We start from the raw sequence: 13,658 nt of genomic DNA, 5'->3' as shown, positions 1-13,658 counted from the left end.
ACAAAACGCTAGGGCTCGTCCGGGATTTGAACCCGGGACCTCCTGCACCCAAAGCAGGAATCATACCCCTAGACCAACGAGCCACCTGGCTGGAGCAGTCAAGTTAATCCCAAGTAGTGCGCCTCACAGGGAACACAAACTTTCACGTGAATTCGCAAGATAAACGCTTTCTGCAGGCAGCACTCACCACTGATGAGAAGAATATTAAAGGCAACGAATAAAAAGCGAAATAACTGCATCGAGCACTGCTTATGAACAGCCGGCAGTGCCTCAGTTTCGGTATGTGGTTTCTCAGGGTTAAGAGAAGGCGAATGCACTAAACAAAAGAACATCGGGAAACCAAGCACCAACTCATAACGAAAAGATTGCACAATATACTGCAAGCAAAATTTCCAGAAGACGGATACTGAAGACGCCGCAGACAAAAGAATTATTCTATGCAGTAACGAATATCTAGGAAGCGTGAATTGCATGTGCTGCTCCACCACACAACTTCTTTTGATACTGTTTTACTTATTCTAAATTTTCATTACCTCATCGTCTCTAGAATACTGTGCGGTTATCACCTGGTTTCCAACAGCGATAGTAGTAAGTAAATCGACTACAAAGTCTTTCAAAGTAGGTCAGACACAAAAAAAAAATCGGAGCTGCGTGTAGCTCATGTCATTCTGCTTTCAATCGTGAATCTCCGGCTGGGAGTAGTGGCGTACTTCTGTAATCCAAGCTTCTGGGAGGCCGTTGTGTGGGAGAGATCTGGAAACAACTACAGATTCGACCGTTCCACGAGCTCAGGAACGGCCGCGATGCCTTCATCGAGCTCTGCAGATCGACAGATGATAGTGTGGAAATTTCGGCAAGCGGTGGCTAAGGGTTAAGAGAAGCCAAACGCACTAAACACAAGAAAGTCGGGAAACCGAAGCACACAACTCATAACGAAAAGATTGCGGAATGCAGTGCGAAAGCAAAACTTCGAGAAGACCAACTCTGAAGCCATCGGCGAGCTAGGAATTATTCCGCACAAGAAGCGATCATGTAGGAAGAGCGAGCCGAAGCTGTCGCTCGACCACACAATAAATTTTTGCTTAATCCCAATTTGCAGTACCGGTTCGACACTAGAATACTGCGCCTTGGTTCTTCCAAAAGCGATAGTAATAAGCACGTCCACTGCAGTGTCATTTGGGGTAGTGAGTCAGACATGGGGAGGATATGAGGCGGGTGGAATATGCAACGGCAGGGGCATTGCAGGGCGGCCGCCGACTCCTTGGGCTGTGGCGCGCCGGTGCCGGCGGCGGCCTGGCTGGGCTGCTGGTGCCTCCATGTAGAGCTGCCGCCGAGCCCAGGCACCGTGCCGCTAACGAAGCGATTGCCTTTGGTGACATCTTTTGCAATAACGACTGCGCGAATCGACGGTATCTCGTAAGGAAGGAAAGAGCAGCAGCTGCCGCCGAGCCCAGGCGCCGTGCCTAACACGCAGAAGGTCCCCGGCTCGATTGCGGGCGGAAACCCGTTTTCGTCGCACTCAGCAAGACACTTGCTACGATCTCTACTGTGACCATTTAAATCAACTTCAAACGTTCCATCAGCAGGGTGCACATGGCTCAAATGAAACATGAAACGGTTTCAGAACTGGTTGTCGGATTTTAGCGCTGACTTGGAGGCCTGGAAATGCGCGAAACAGCCGCCGCCATGCGATTTGTTACCGCACCGTTGTACAAAACGCAAGGGCTCGTCCGGGATTTGAACCCGGGACCTCCTGCACCCGAAGCAGGAATCATACCCCTAGACCAACGAGCCTATTCGTTCCGAAAACGCACTGCATGTGAATGACGCCACCTTTGATGGTCTCACCATGTAGGGCTGCAGCTCAGCCAGCGTTCTCCCTGTCTGTCGCGGTTGGATTGTTTCCATCGACGTCTTTTACTACAGGAACTTCACGAATCGGAGGGAGCTCGTAGCCGATGCCCTTGCTAACACAGAAGACAAACTGTTGCTATTACGAGTCTCCGGGTGGTACATGAAAAGAACCGTCGTTTCCGTGGTGTAGCGGTTATCACGTCTGCTTTACACGCAGAAGGTCCCCGGTTCGATCCCGGGCGGGAACACAACAATTTTAATCTATATTTCGGATTTCATTTCCGAGATGACCTGACGTCCGCGTATGCAGAGACAAGCAATGTCGTATGCTAGACGGATAGGGCGTCATTTTACGGTCAAATACTGTTGCTCTCTTATTGCACCGGTATTTGGTAACTGAGAACGCCCCTAGCTCCATTATGGCTGGCAAAATTTATAATCCGGTTCTTCAGGGCTACTTCAAGTGCGCTTGCTACTGGCTTTCCTGAGCTCACCCTACTCGCCTTGTCACAGCTCTGTCAAAGTGTGATGCTAACTAATAATGAGAAACTCTTAGCCACGCTCAATCTTACATGCCACCCCTTGGTTGTTGCCGTCGCTAGTAAGATGAGGGTAGACTGTCGCACAATTAAGCTGAATCTCCACTCACGGTGCACATATCCCGCAAAGACAACCTTGTTTTCCGTTGCATGCAAAATTACCGTCTGCTTTTCTACCGAATTCCACCTACGTACTTTACTGGTGCCGCATTCTTGTTATATCCACGTGCTATAACAGGCGTCTACTCTTCATTGAGGAGCTGCAACCGGGGCTGAGTTCCACCTACTCTTCAGCACGGTCAAAATGGCAGGGCTCGTCCGGGATTTGAACCCGGGACCTCCTGCACCCAAAGCAGGAATCATACCCCCTTTTTTTTTTTTTTTTTTTTTAATTTTTTTTCGTTTTTAGATTGGGAAATTGCATCTGCTACCACCTGTACCCGAAACCTTCGTAATCGCCTTCACGCGTCGGACCAGAGTGTCAATTGCTCACGTCGAATAAGAAATTCGTTTGATATTGACGGCGAGCTTTTTGCGCTGACTCAGCCACTGACGTGCGATCAGTTTGCACAAAACGCGAGGGCTCGTCCGGGATTTGAACCCGGGACCTCCTGCACCCTAAGCAGGAATTATACCCATTTTTTTTTTTTTTTTTTTTTTTTGAACCTGTCTCCGCTGTTAGGACACTAAGCAGTGTGGTTAGCTGCATTCAGCCCCCGTGGCAATGTCTTGCAGTCCTCCAGCTTTGTTGACCACAGTTAGGTGCCTCGATAAGAGGTGGACAGGTGTCGCATCGCTCTCGCCGTCACTTGTTACCACGAATCGTACTTAACGTAGTTTTCTGCAAGCGTCAGCGTAGCGTCAGTCGAGCTAAGTCGGGCCAAGTCGCATAAGAGGAGCAACAAAATGCGCATTTCCGGTACCGGGAATCGAACCCCGGCCTCCTGGGTAAGAGCCAGGTACCCCAGCCACTTTTTTTTTTTTTTTTTTTTTTTTTTTTTTTAACGCGTCGGACCAGAGTGTCAATTGCTCACATCGAATAAGAAGTTCATTTGATATTGACGGCGAGCTTTTTGCGCTGACTCAGCCACTGACGTGCGATCAGTTTGCACAAAACGCTAGGGCTCGTCCGGGATTTGAACCCGGGACCTCCTGCACCCAAAGCAGGAATCATACCCCTAGACCAACGAGCCACCTGGCTGGAGCAGTCAAGTTAATCCCAAGTAGTGCGCCTCACAGGGAACACAAACTTTCACGTGAATTCGCAAGATAAACGCTTTCTGCAGGCAGCACTCACCACTGATGAGAAGAATATTAAAGGCAACGAATAAAAAGCGAAATAACTGCATCGAGCACTGCTTATGAACAGCCGGCAGTGCCTCAGTTTCGGTATGTGGTTTCTCAGGGTTAAGAGAAGGCGAATGCACTAAACAAAAGAACATCGGGAAACCAAGCACCAACTCATAACGAAAAGATTGCACAATATACTGCAAGCAAAATTTCCAGAAGACGGATACTGAAGACGCCGCAGACAAAAGAATTATTCTATGCAGTAACGAATATCTAGGAAGCGTGAATTGCATGTGCTGCTCCACCACACAACTTCTTTTGATACTGTTTTACTTATTCTAAATTTTCATTACCTCATCGTCTCTAGAATACTGTGCGGTTATCACCTGGTTTCCAACAGCGATAGTAGTAAGTAAATCGACTACAAAGTCTTTCAAAGTAGGTCAGACACAAAAAAAAAATCGGAGCTGCGTGTAGCTCATGTCATTCTGCTTTCAATCGTGAATCTCCGGCTGGGAGTAGTGGCGTACTTCTGTAATCCAAGCTTCTGGGAGGCCGTTGTGTGGGAGAGATCTGGAAACAACTACAGATTCGACCGTTCCACGAGCTCAGGAACGGCCGCGATGCCTTCATCGAGCTCTGCAGATCGACAGATGATAGTGTGGAAATTTCGGCAAGCGGTGGCTAAGGGTTAAGAGAAGCCAAACGCACTAAACACAAGAAAGTCGGGAAACCGAAGCACACAACTCATAACGAAAAGATTGCGGAATGCAGTGCGAAAGCAAAACTTCGAGAAGACCAACTCTGAAGCCATCGGCGAGCTAGGAATTATTCCGCACAAGAAGCGATCATGTAGGAAGAGCGAGCCGAAGCTGTCGCTCGACCACACAATAAATTTTTGCTTAATCCCAATTTGCAGTACCGGTTCGACACTAGAATACTGCGCCTTGGTTCTTCCAAAAGCGATAGTAATAAGCACGTCCACTGCAGTGTCATTTGGGGTAGTGAGTCAGACATGGGGAGGATATGAGGCGGGTGGAATATGCAACGGCAGGGGCATTGCAGGGCGGCCGCCGACTCCTTGGGCTGTGGCGCGCCGGTGCCGGCGGCGGCCTGGCTGGGCTGCTGGTGCCTCCATGTAGAGCTGCCGCCGAGCCCAGGCACCGTGCCGCTAACGAAGCGATTGCCTTTGGTGACATCTTTTGCAATAACGACTGCGCGAATCGACGGTATCTCGTAAGGAAGGAAAGAGCAGCAGCTGCCGCCGAGCCCAGGCGCCGTGCCTAACACGCAGAAGGTCCCCGGCTCGATTGCGGGCGGAAACCCGTTTTCGTCGCACTCAGCAAGACACTTGCTACGATCTCTACTGTGACCATTTAAATCAACTTCAAACGTTCCATCAGCAGGGTGCACATGGCTCAAATGAAACATGAAACGGTTTCAGAACTGGTTGTCGGATTTTAGCGCTGACTTGGAGGCCTGGAAATGCGCGAAACAGCCGCCGCCATGCGATTTGTTACCGCACCGTTGTACAAAACGCAAGGGCTCGTCCGGGATTTGAACCCGGGACCTCCTGCACCCGAAGCAGGAATCATACCCCTAGACCAACGAGCCTATTCGTTCCGAAAACGCACTGCATGTGAATGACGCCACCTTTGATGGTCTCACCATGTAGGGCTGCAGCTCAGCCAGCGTTCTCCCTGTCTGTCGCGGTTGGATTGTTTCCATCGACGTCTTTTACTACAGGAACTTCACGAATCGGAGGGAGCTCGTAGCCGATGCCCTTGCTAACACAGAAGACAAACTGTTGCTATTACGAGTCTCCGGGTGGTACATGAAAAGAACCGTCGTTTCCGTGGTGTAGCGGTTATCACGTCTGCTTTACACGCAGAAGGTCCCCGGTTCGATCCCGGGCGGGAACACAACAATTTTAATCTATATTTCGGATTTCATTTCCGAGATGACCTGACGTCCGCGTATGCAGAGACAAGCAATGTCGTATGCTAGACGGATAGGGCGTCATTTTACGGTCAAATACTGTTGCTCTCTTATTGCACCGGTATTTGGTAACTGAGAACGCCCCTAGCTCCATTATGGCTGGCAAAATTTATAATCCGGTTCTTCAGGGCTACTTCAAGTGCGCTTGCTACTGGCTTTCCTGAGCTCACCCTACTCGCCTTGTCACAGCTCTGTCAAAGTGTGATGCTAACTAATAATGAGAAACTCTTAGCCACGCTCAATCTTACATGCCACCCCTTGGTTGTTGCCGTCGCTAGTAAGATGAGGGTAGACTGTCGCACAATTAAGCTGAATCTCCACTCACGGTGCACATATCCCGCAAAGACAACCTTGTTTTCCGTTGCATGCAAAATTACCGTCTGCTTTTCTACCGAATTCCACCTACGTATTTTACTGGTGCCGCATTCTTGTTATATCCACGTGCTATAACAGGCGTCTACTCTTCATTGAGGAGCTGCAACCGGGGCTGAGTTCCACCTACTCTTCAGCACGGTCAAAATGGCAGGGCTCGTCCGGGATTTGAACCCGGGACCTCCTGCACCCAAAGCAGGAATCATACCCCCTTTTTTTTTTTTTTTTTTTAATTTTTTTTCGTTTTTAGATTGGGAAATTGCATCTGCTACCACCTGTACCCGAAACCTTCGTAATCGCCTTCACGCGTCGGACCAGAGTGTCAATTGCTCACGTCGAATAAGAAATTCGTTTGATATTGACGGCGAGCTTTTTGCGCTGACTCAGCCACTGACGTGCGATCAGTTTGCACAAAACGCGAGGGCTCGTCCGGGATTTGAACCCGGGACCTCCTGCACCCTAAGCAGGAATTATACCCATTTTTTTTTTTTTTTTTTTTTTTTTGAACCTGTCTCCGCTGTTAGGACACTAAGCAGTGTGGTTAGCTGCATTCAGCCCCCGTGGCAATGTCTTGCAGTCCTCCAGCTTTGTTGACCACAGTTAGGTGCCTCGATAAGAGGTGGACAGGTGTCGCATCGCTCTCGCCGTCACTTGTTACCACGAATCGTACTTAACGTAGTTTTCTGCAAGCGTCAGTCGAGCTAAGTCGGGCCAAGTCGCATAAGAGGAGCAACAAAATGCGCATTTCCGGTACCGGGAATCGAACCCCGGCCTCCTGGGTAAGAGCCAGGTACCCCAGCCACTTTTTTTTTTTTTTTTTTTTTTTTTTTTTTTTTAACGCGTCGGACCAGAGTGTCAATTGCTCACATCGAATAAGAAGTTCATTTGATATTGACGGCGAGCTTTTTGCGCTGACTCAGCCACTGACGTGCGATCAGTTTGCACAAAACGCTAGGGCTCGTCCGGGATTTGAACCCGGGACCTCCTGCACCCAAAGCAGGAATCATACCCCTAGACCAACGAGCCACCTGGCTGGAGCAGTCAAGTTAATCCCAAGTAGTGCGCCTCACAGGGAACACAAACTTTCACGTGAATTCGCAAGATAAACGCTTTCTGCAGGCAGCACTCACCACTGATGAGAAGAATATTAAAGGCAACGAATAAAAAGCGAAATAACTGCATCGAGCACTGCTTATGAACAGCCGGCAGTGCCTCAGTTTCGGTATGTGGTTTCTCAGGGTTAAGAGAAGGCGAATGCACTAAACAAAAGAACATCGGGAAACCAAGCACCAACTCATAACGAAAAGATTGCACAATATACTGCAAGCAAAATTTCCAGAAGACGGATACTGAAGACGCCGCAGACAAAAGAATTATTCTATGCAGTAACGAATATCTAGGAAGCGTGAATTGCATGTGCTGCTCCACCACACAACTTCTTTTGATACTGTTTTACTTATTCTAAATTTTCATTACCTCATCGTCTCTAGAATACTGTGCGGTTATCACCTGGTTTCCAACAGCGATAGTAGTAAGTAAATCGACTACAAAGTCTTTCAAAGTAGGTCAGACACAAAAAAAAAATCGGAGCTGCGTGTAGCTCATGTCATTCTGCTTTCAATCGTGAATCTCCGGCTGGGAGTAGTGGCGTACTTCTGTAATCCAAGCTTCTGGGAGGCCGTTGTGTGGGAGAGATCTGGAAACAACTACAGATTCGACCGTTCCACGAGCTCAGGAACGGCCGCGATGCCTTCATCGAGCTCTGCAGATCGACAGATGATAGTGTGGAAATTTCGGCAAGCGGTGGCTAAGGGTTAAGAGAAGCCAAACGCACTAAACACAAGAAAGTCGGGAAACCGAAGCACACAACTCATAACGAAAAGATTGCGGAATGCAGTGCGAAAGCAAAACTTCGAGAAGACCAACTCTGAAGCCATCGGCGAGCTAGGAATTATTCCGCACAAGAAGCGATCATGTAGGAAGAGCGAGCCGAAGCTGTCGCTCGACCACACAATAAATTTTTGCTTAATCCCAATTTGCAGTACCGGTTCGACACTAGAATACTGCGCCTTGGTTCTTCCAAAAGCGATAGTAATAAGCACGTCCACTGCAGTGTCATTTGGGGTAGTGAGTCAGACATGGGGAGGATATGAGGCGGGTGGAATATGCAACGGCAGGGGCATTGCAGGGCGGCCGCCGACTCCTTGGGCTGTGGCGCGCCGGTGCCGGCGGCGGCCTGGCTGGGCTGCTGGTGCCTCCATGTAGAGCTGCCGCCGAGCCCAGGCACCGTGCCGCTAACGAAGCGATTGCCTTTGGTGACATCTTTTGCAATAACGACTGCGCGAATCGACGGTATCTCGTAAGGAAGGAAAGAGCAGCAGCTGCCGCCGAGCCCAGGCGCCGTGCCTAACACGCAGAAGGTCCCCGGCTCGATTGCGGGCGGAAACCCGTTTTCGTCGCACTCAGCAAGACACTTGCTACGATCTCTACTGTGACCATTTAAATCAACTTCAAACGTTCCATCAGCAGGGTGCACATGGCTCAAATGAAACATGAAACGGTTTCAGAACTGGTTGTCGGATTTTAGCGCTGACTTGGAGGCCTGGAAATGCGCGAAACAGCCGCCGCCATGCGATTTGTTACCGCACCGTTGTACAAAACGCAAGGGCTCGTCCGGGATTTGAACCCGGGACCTCCTGCACCCGAAGCAGGAATCATACCCCTAGACCAACGAGCCTATTCGTTCCGAAAACGCACTGCATGTGAATGACGCCACCTTTGATGGTCTCACCATGTAGGGCTGCAGCTCAGCCAGCGTTCTCCCTGTCTGTCGCGGTTGGATTGTTTCCATCGACGTCTTTTACTACAGGAACTTCACGAATCGGAGGGAGCTCGTAGCCGATGCCCTTGCTAACACAGAAGACAAACTGTTGCTATTACGAGTCTCCGGGTGGTACATGAAAAGAACCGTCGTTTCCGTGGTGTAGCGGTTATCACGTCTGCTTTACACGCAGAAGGTCCCCGGTTCGATCCCGGGCGGGAACACAACAATTTTAATCTATATTTCGGATTTCATTTCCGAGATGACCTGACGTCCGCGTATGCAGAGACAAGCAATGTCGTATGCTAGACGGATAGGGCGTCATTTTACGGTCAAATACTGTTGCTCTCTTATTGCACCGGTATTTGGTAACTGAGAACGCCCCTAGCTCCATTATGGCTGGCAAAATTTATAATCCGGTTCTTCAGGGCTACTTCAAGTGCGCTTGCTACTGGCTTTCCTGAGCTCACCCTACTCGCCTTGTCACAGCTCTGTCAAAGTGTGATGCTAACTAATAATGAGAAACTCTTAGCCACGCTCAATCTTACATGCCACCCCTTGGTTGTTGCCGTCGCTAGTAAGATGAGGGTAGACTGTCGCACAATTAAGCTGAATCTCCACTCACGGTGCACATATCCCGCAAAGACAACCTTGTTTTCCGTTGCATGCAAAATTACCGTCTGCTTTTCTACCGAATTCCACCTACGTACTTTACTGGTGCCGCATTCTTGTTATATCCACGTGCTATAACAGGCGTCTACTCTTCATTGAGGAGCTGCAACCGGGGCTGAGTTCCACCTACTCTTCAGCACGGTCAAAATGGCAGGGCTCGTCCGGGATTTGAACCCGGGACCTCCTGCACCCAAAGCAGGAATCATACCCCCTTTTTTTTTTTTTTTTTTTAATTTTTTTTCGTTTTTAGATTGGGAAATTGCATCTGCTACCACCTGTACCCGAAACCTTCGTAATCGCCTTCACGCGTCGGACCAGAGTGTCAATTGCTCACGTCGAATAAGAAATTCGTTTGATATTGACGGCGAGCTTTTTGCGCTGACTCAGCCACTGACGTGCGATCAGTTTGCACAAAACGCGAGGGCTCGTCCGGGATTTGAACCCGGGACCTCCTGCACCCTAAGCAGAAATTATACCCATTTTTTTTTTTTTTTTTTTTTTTTTTTTGAACCTGTCTCCGCTGTTAGGACACTAAGCAGTGTGGTTAGCTGCATTCAGCCCCCGTGGCAATGTCTTGCAGTCCTCCAGCTTTGTTGACCACAGTTAGGTGCCTCGATAAGAGGTGGACAGGTGTCGCATCGCTCTCGCCGTCACTTGTTACCACGAATCGTACTTAACGTAGTTTTCTGCAAGCGTCAGTCGAGCTAAGTCGGGCCAAGTCGCATAAGAGGAGCAACAAAATGCGCATTTCCGGTACCGGGAATCGAACCCCGGCCTCCTGGGTAAGAGCCAGGTACCCCAGCCACTTTTTTTTTTTTTTTTTTTTTTTTTTTTTAACGCGTCGGACCAGAGTGTCAATTGCTCACATCGAATAAGAAGTTCATTTGATATTGACGGCGAGCTTTTTGCGCTGACTCAGCCACTGACGTGCGATCAGTTTGCACAAAACGCTAGGGCTCGTCCGGGATTTGAACCCGGGACCTCCTGCACCCAAAGCAGGAATCATACCCCTAGACCAACGAGCCACCTGGCTGGAGCAGTCAAGTTAATCCCAAGTAGTGCGCCTCACAGGGAACACAAACTTTCACGTGAATTCGCAAGATAAACGCTTTCTGCAGGCAGCACTCACCACTGATGAGAAGAATATTAAAGGCAACGAATAAAAAGCGAAATAACTGCATCGAGCACTGCTTATGAACAGCCGGCAGTGCCTCAGTTTCGGTATGTGGTTTCTCAGGGTTAAGAGAAGGCGAATGCACTAAACAAAAGAACATCGGGAAACCAAGCACCAACTCATAACGAAAAGATTGCACAATATACTGCAAGCAAAATTTCCAGAAGACGGATACTGAAGACGCCGCAGACAAAAGAATTATTCTATGCAGTAACGAATATCTAGGAAGCGTGAATTGCATGTGCTGCTCCACCACACAACTTCTTTTGATACTGTTTTACTTATTCTAAATTTTCATTACCTCATCGTCTCTAGAATACTGTGCGGTTATCACCTGGTTTCCAACAGCGATAGTAGTAAGTAAATCGACTACAAAGTCTTTCAAAGTAGGTCAGACACAAAAAAAAAATCGGAGCTGCGTGTAGCTCATGTCATTCTGCTTTCAATCGTGAATCTCCGGCTGGGAGTAGTGGCGTACTTCTGTAATCCAAGCTTCTGGGAGGCCGTTGTGTGGGAGAGATCTGGAAACAACTACAGATTCGACCGTTCCACGAGCTCAGGAACGGCCGCGATGCCTTCATCGAGCTCTGCAGATCGACAGATGATAGTGTGGAAATTTCGGCAAGCGGTGGCTAAGGGTTAAGAGAAGCCAAACGCACTAAACACAAGAAAGTCGGGAAACCGAAGCACACAACTCATAACGAAAAGATTGCGGAATGCAGTGCGAAAGCAAAACTTCGAGAAGACCAACTCTGAAGCCATCGGCGAGCTAGGAATTATTCCGCACAAGAAGCGATCATGTAGGAAGAGCGAGCCGAAGCTGTCGCTCGACCACACAATAAATTTTTGCTTAATCCCAATTTGCAGTACCGGTTCGACACTAGAATACTGCGCCTTGGTTCTTCCAAAAGCGATAGTAATAAGCACGTCCACTGCAGTGTCATTTGGGGTAGTGAGTCAGACATGGGGAGGATATGAGGCGGGTGGAATATGCAACGGCAGGGGCATTGCAGGGCGGCCGCCGACTCCTTGGGCTGTGGCGCGCCGGTGCCGGCGGCGGCCTGGCTGGGCTGCTGGTGCCTCCATGTAGAGCTGCCGCCGAGCCCAGGCACCGTGCCGCTAACGAAGCGATTGCCTTTGGTGACATCTTTTGCAATAACGACTGCGCGAATCGACGGTATCTCGTAAGGAAGGAAAGAGCAGCAGCTGCCGCCGAGCCCAGGCGCCGTGCCTAACACGCAGAAGGTCCCCGGCTCGATTGCGGGCGGAAACCCGTTTTCGTCGCACTCAGCAAGACACTTGCTACGATCTCTACTGTGACCATTTAAATCAACTTCAAACGTTCCATCAGCAGGGTGCACATGGCTCAAATGAAACATGAAACGGTTTCAGAACTGGTTGTCGGATTTTAGCGCTGACTTGGAGGCCTGGAAATGCGCGAAACAGCCGCCGCCATGCGATTTGTTACCGCACCGTTGTACAAAACGCAAGGGCTCGTCCGGGATTTGAACCCGGGACCTCCTGCACCCGAAGCAGGAATCATACCCCTAGACCAACGAGCCTATTCGTTCCGAAAACGCACTGCATGTGAATGACGCCACCTTTGATGGTCTCACCATGTAGGGCTGCAGCTCAGCCAGCGTTCTCCCTGTCTGTCGCGGTTGGATTGTTTCCATCGACGTCTTTTACTACAGGAACTTCACGAATCGGAGGGAGCTCGTAGCCGATGCCCTTGCTAACACAGAAGACAAACTGTTGCTATTACGAGTCTCCGGGTGGTACATGAAAAGAACCGTCGTTTCCGTGGTGTAGCGGTTATCACCTCTGCTTTACACGCAGAAGGTCCCCGGTTCGATCCCGGGCGGGAACACAACAATTTTAATCTATATTTCGGATTTCATTTCCGAGATGACCTGACGTCCGCGTATGCAGAGACAAGCAATGTCGTATGCTAGACGGATAGGGCGTCATTTTACGGTCAAATACTGTTGCTCTCTTATTGCACCGGTATTTGGTAACTGAGAACGCCCCTAGCTCCATTATGGCTGGCAAAATTTATAATCCGGTTCTTCAGGGCTACTTCAAGTGCGCTTGCTACTGGCTTTCCTGAGCTCACCCTACTCGCCTTGTCACAGCTCTGTCAAAGTGTGATGCTAACTAATAATGAGAAACTCTTAGCCACGCTCAATCTTACATGCCACCCCTTGGTTGTTGCCGTCGCTAGTAAGATGAGGGTAGACTGTCGCACAATTAAGCTGAATCTCCACTCACGGTGCACATATCCCGCAAAGACAACCTTGTTTTCCGTTGCATGCAAAATTACCGTCTGCTTTTCTACCGAATTCCACCTACGTACTTTACTGGTGCCGCATTCTTGTTATATCCACGTGCTATAACAGGCGTCTACTCTTCATTGAGGAGCTGCAACCGGGGCTGAGTTCCACCTACTCTTCAGCACGGTCAAAATGGCAGGGCTCGTCCGGGATTTGAACCCGGGACCTCCTGCACCCAAAGCAGGAATCATACCCCCTTTTTTTTTTTTTTTTTTTTTTTAATTTTTTTTCGTTTTTAGATTGGGAAATTGCATCTGCTACCACCTGTACCCGAAACCTTCGTAATCGCCTTCACGCGTCGGACCAGAGTGTCAATTGCTCACGTCGAATAAGAAATTCGTTTGATATTGACGGCGAGCTTTTTGCGCTGACTCAGCCACTGACGTGCGATCAGTTTGCACAAAACGCGAGGGCTCGTCCGGGATTTGAACCCGGGACCTCCTGCACCCTAAGCAGGAATTATACCCATTTTTTTTTTTTTTTTTTTTTTTTTTGAACCTGTCTCCGCTGTTAGGACACTAAGCAGTGTGGTTAGCTGCATTCAGCCCCCGTGGCAATGTCTTGCAGTCCTCCAGCTTTGTTGACCACAGTTAGGTGCCTCGATA

The 13,658-nt window shown here is 49.3% G+C and overlaps 12 non-coding genes across 12 annotated transcripts; 4 read left to right on the top strand and 8 right to left on the bottom strand.

The window, feature by feature from the left end:
- Positions 1-11: 11 nt before the first annotated feature.
- On the bottom strand, positions 12-83 carry Trnap-ugg. The gene has a single exon. It is a non-coding gene; the product is annotated as a tRNA-Pro (tRNA).
- A 1,639-nt stretch (positions 84-1,722) lies between these two features.
- Positions 1,723-1,794, bottom strand: Trnap-cgg. The gene has a single exon. It is a non-coding gene; the product is annotated as a tRNA-Pro (tRNA).
- Positions 1,795-2,029: 235 nt separating this feature from the next.
- Trnav-uac lies at positions 2,030-2,102 on the top strand. Its single transcript has one exon. It is a non-coding gene; the product is annotated as a tRNA-Val (tRNA).
- Positions 2,103-3,514: 1,412 nt separating this feature from the next.
- Positions 3,515-3,586, bottom strand: Trnap-ugg. The gene has a single exon. It is a non-coding gene; the product is annotated as a tRNA-Pro (tRNA).
- A 1,639-nt stretch (positions 3,587-5,225) lies between these two features.
- On the bottom strand, positions 5,226-5,297 carry Trnap-cgg. The gene has a single exon. It is a non-coding gene; the product is annotated as a tRNA-Pro (tRNA).
- Positions 5,298-5,532: 235 nt separating this feature from the next.
- Trnav-uac lies at positions 5,533-5,605 on the top strand. The gene has a single exon. It is a non-coding gene; the product is annotated as a tRNA-Val (tRNA).
- Positions 5,606-7,007: 1,402 nt separating this feature from the next.
- Trnap-ugg lies at positions 7,008-7,079 on the bottom strand. Its single transcript has one exon. It is a non-coding gene; the product is annotated as a tRNA-Pro (tRNA).
- A 1,639-nt stretch (positions 7,080-8,718) lies between these two features.
- Trnap-cgg lies at positions 8,719-8,790 on the bottom strand. Its single transcript has one exon. It is a non-coding gene; the product is annotated as a tRNA-Pro (tRNA).
- Positions 8,791-9,025: 235 nt separating this feature from the next.
- Trnav-uac lies at positions 9,026-9,098 on the top strand. Its single transcript has one exon. It is a non-coding gene; the product is annotated as a tRNA-Val (tRNA).
- A 1,401-nt stretch (positions 9,099-10,499) lies between these two features.
- Trnap-ugg lies at positions 10,500-10,571 on the bottom strand. Its single transcript has one exon. It is a non-coding gene; the product is annotated as a tRNA-Pro (tRNA).
- A 1,639-nt stretch (positions 10,572-12,210) lies between these two features.
- Positions 12,211-12,282, bottom strand: Trnap-cgg. Its single transcript has one exon. It is a non-coding gene; the product is annotated as a tRNA-Pro (tRNA).
- A 235-nt stretch (positions 12,283-12,517) lies between these two features.
- On the top strand, positions 12,518-12,590 carry Trnav-uac. Its single transcript has one exon. It is a non-coding gene; the product is annotated as a tRNA-Val (tRNA).
- The last annotated feature ends 1,068 nt before the right edge of the window (positions 12,591-13,658 follow it).

This window comes from Schistocerca piceifrons, unplaced genomic scaffold (genome assembly GCF_021461385.2).
Source record: "Schistocerca piceifrons isolate TAMUIC-IGC-003096 unplaced genomic scaffold, iqSchPice1.1 HiC_scaffold_526, whole genome shotgun sequence".
NCBI lineage: Eukaryota > Metazoa > Arthropoda > Insecta > Orthoptera > Acrididae > Schistocerca > Schistocerca piceifrons.
Note: the sequence above shows the minus strand (reverse complement) of the source record. Positions and strands in the feature narration are given on the sequence as shown.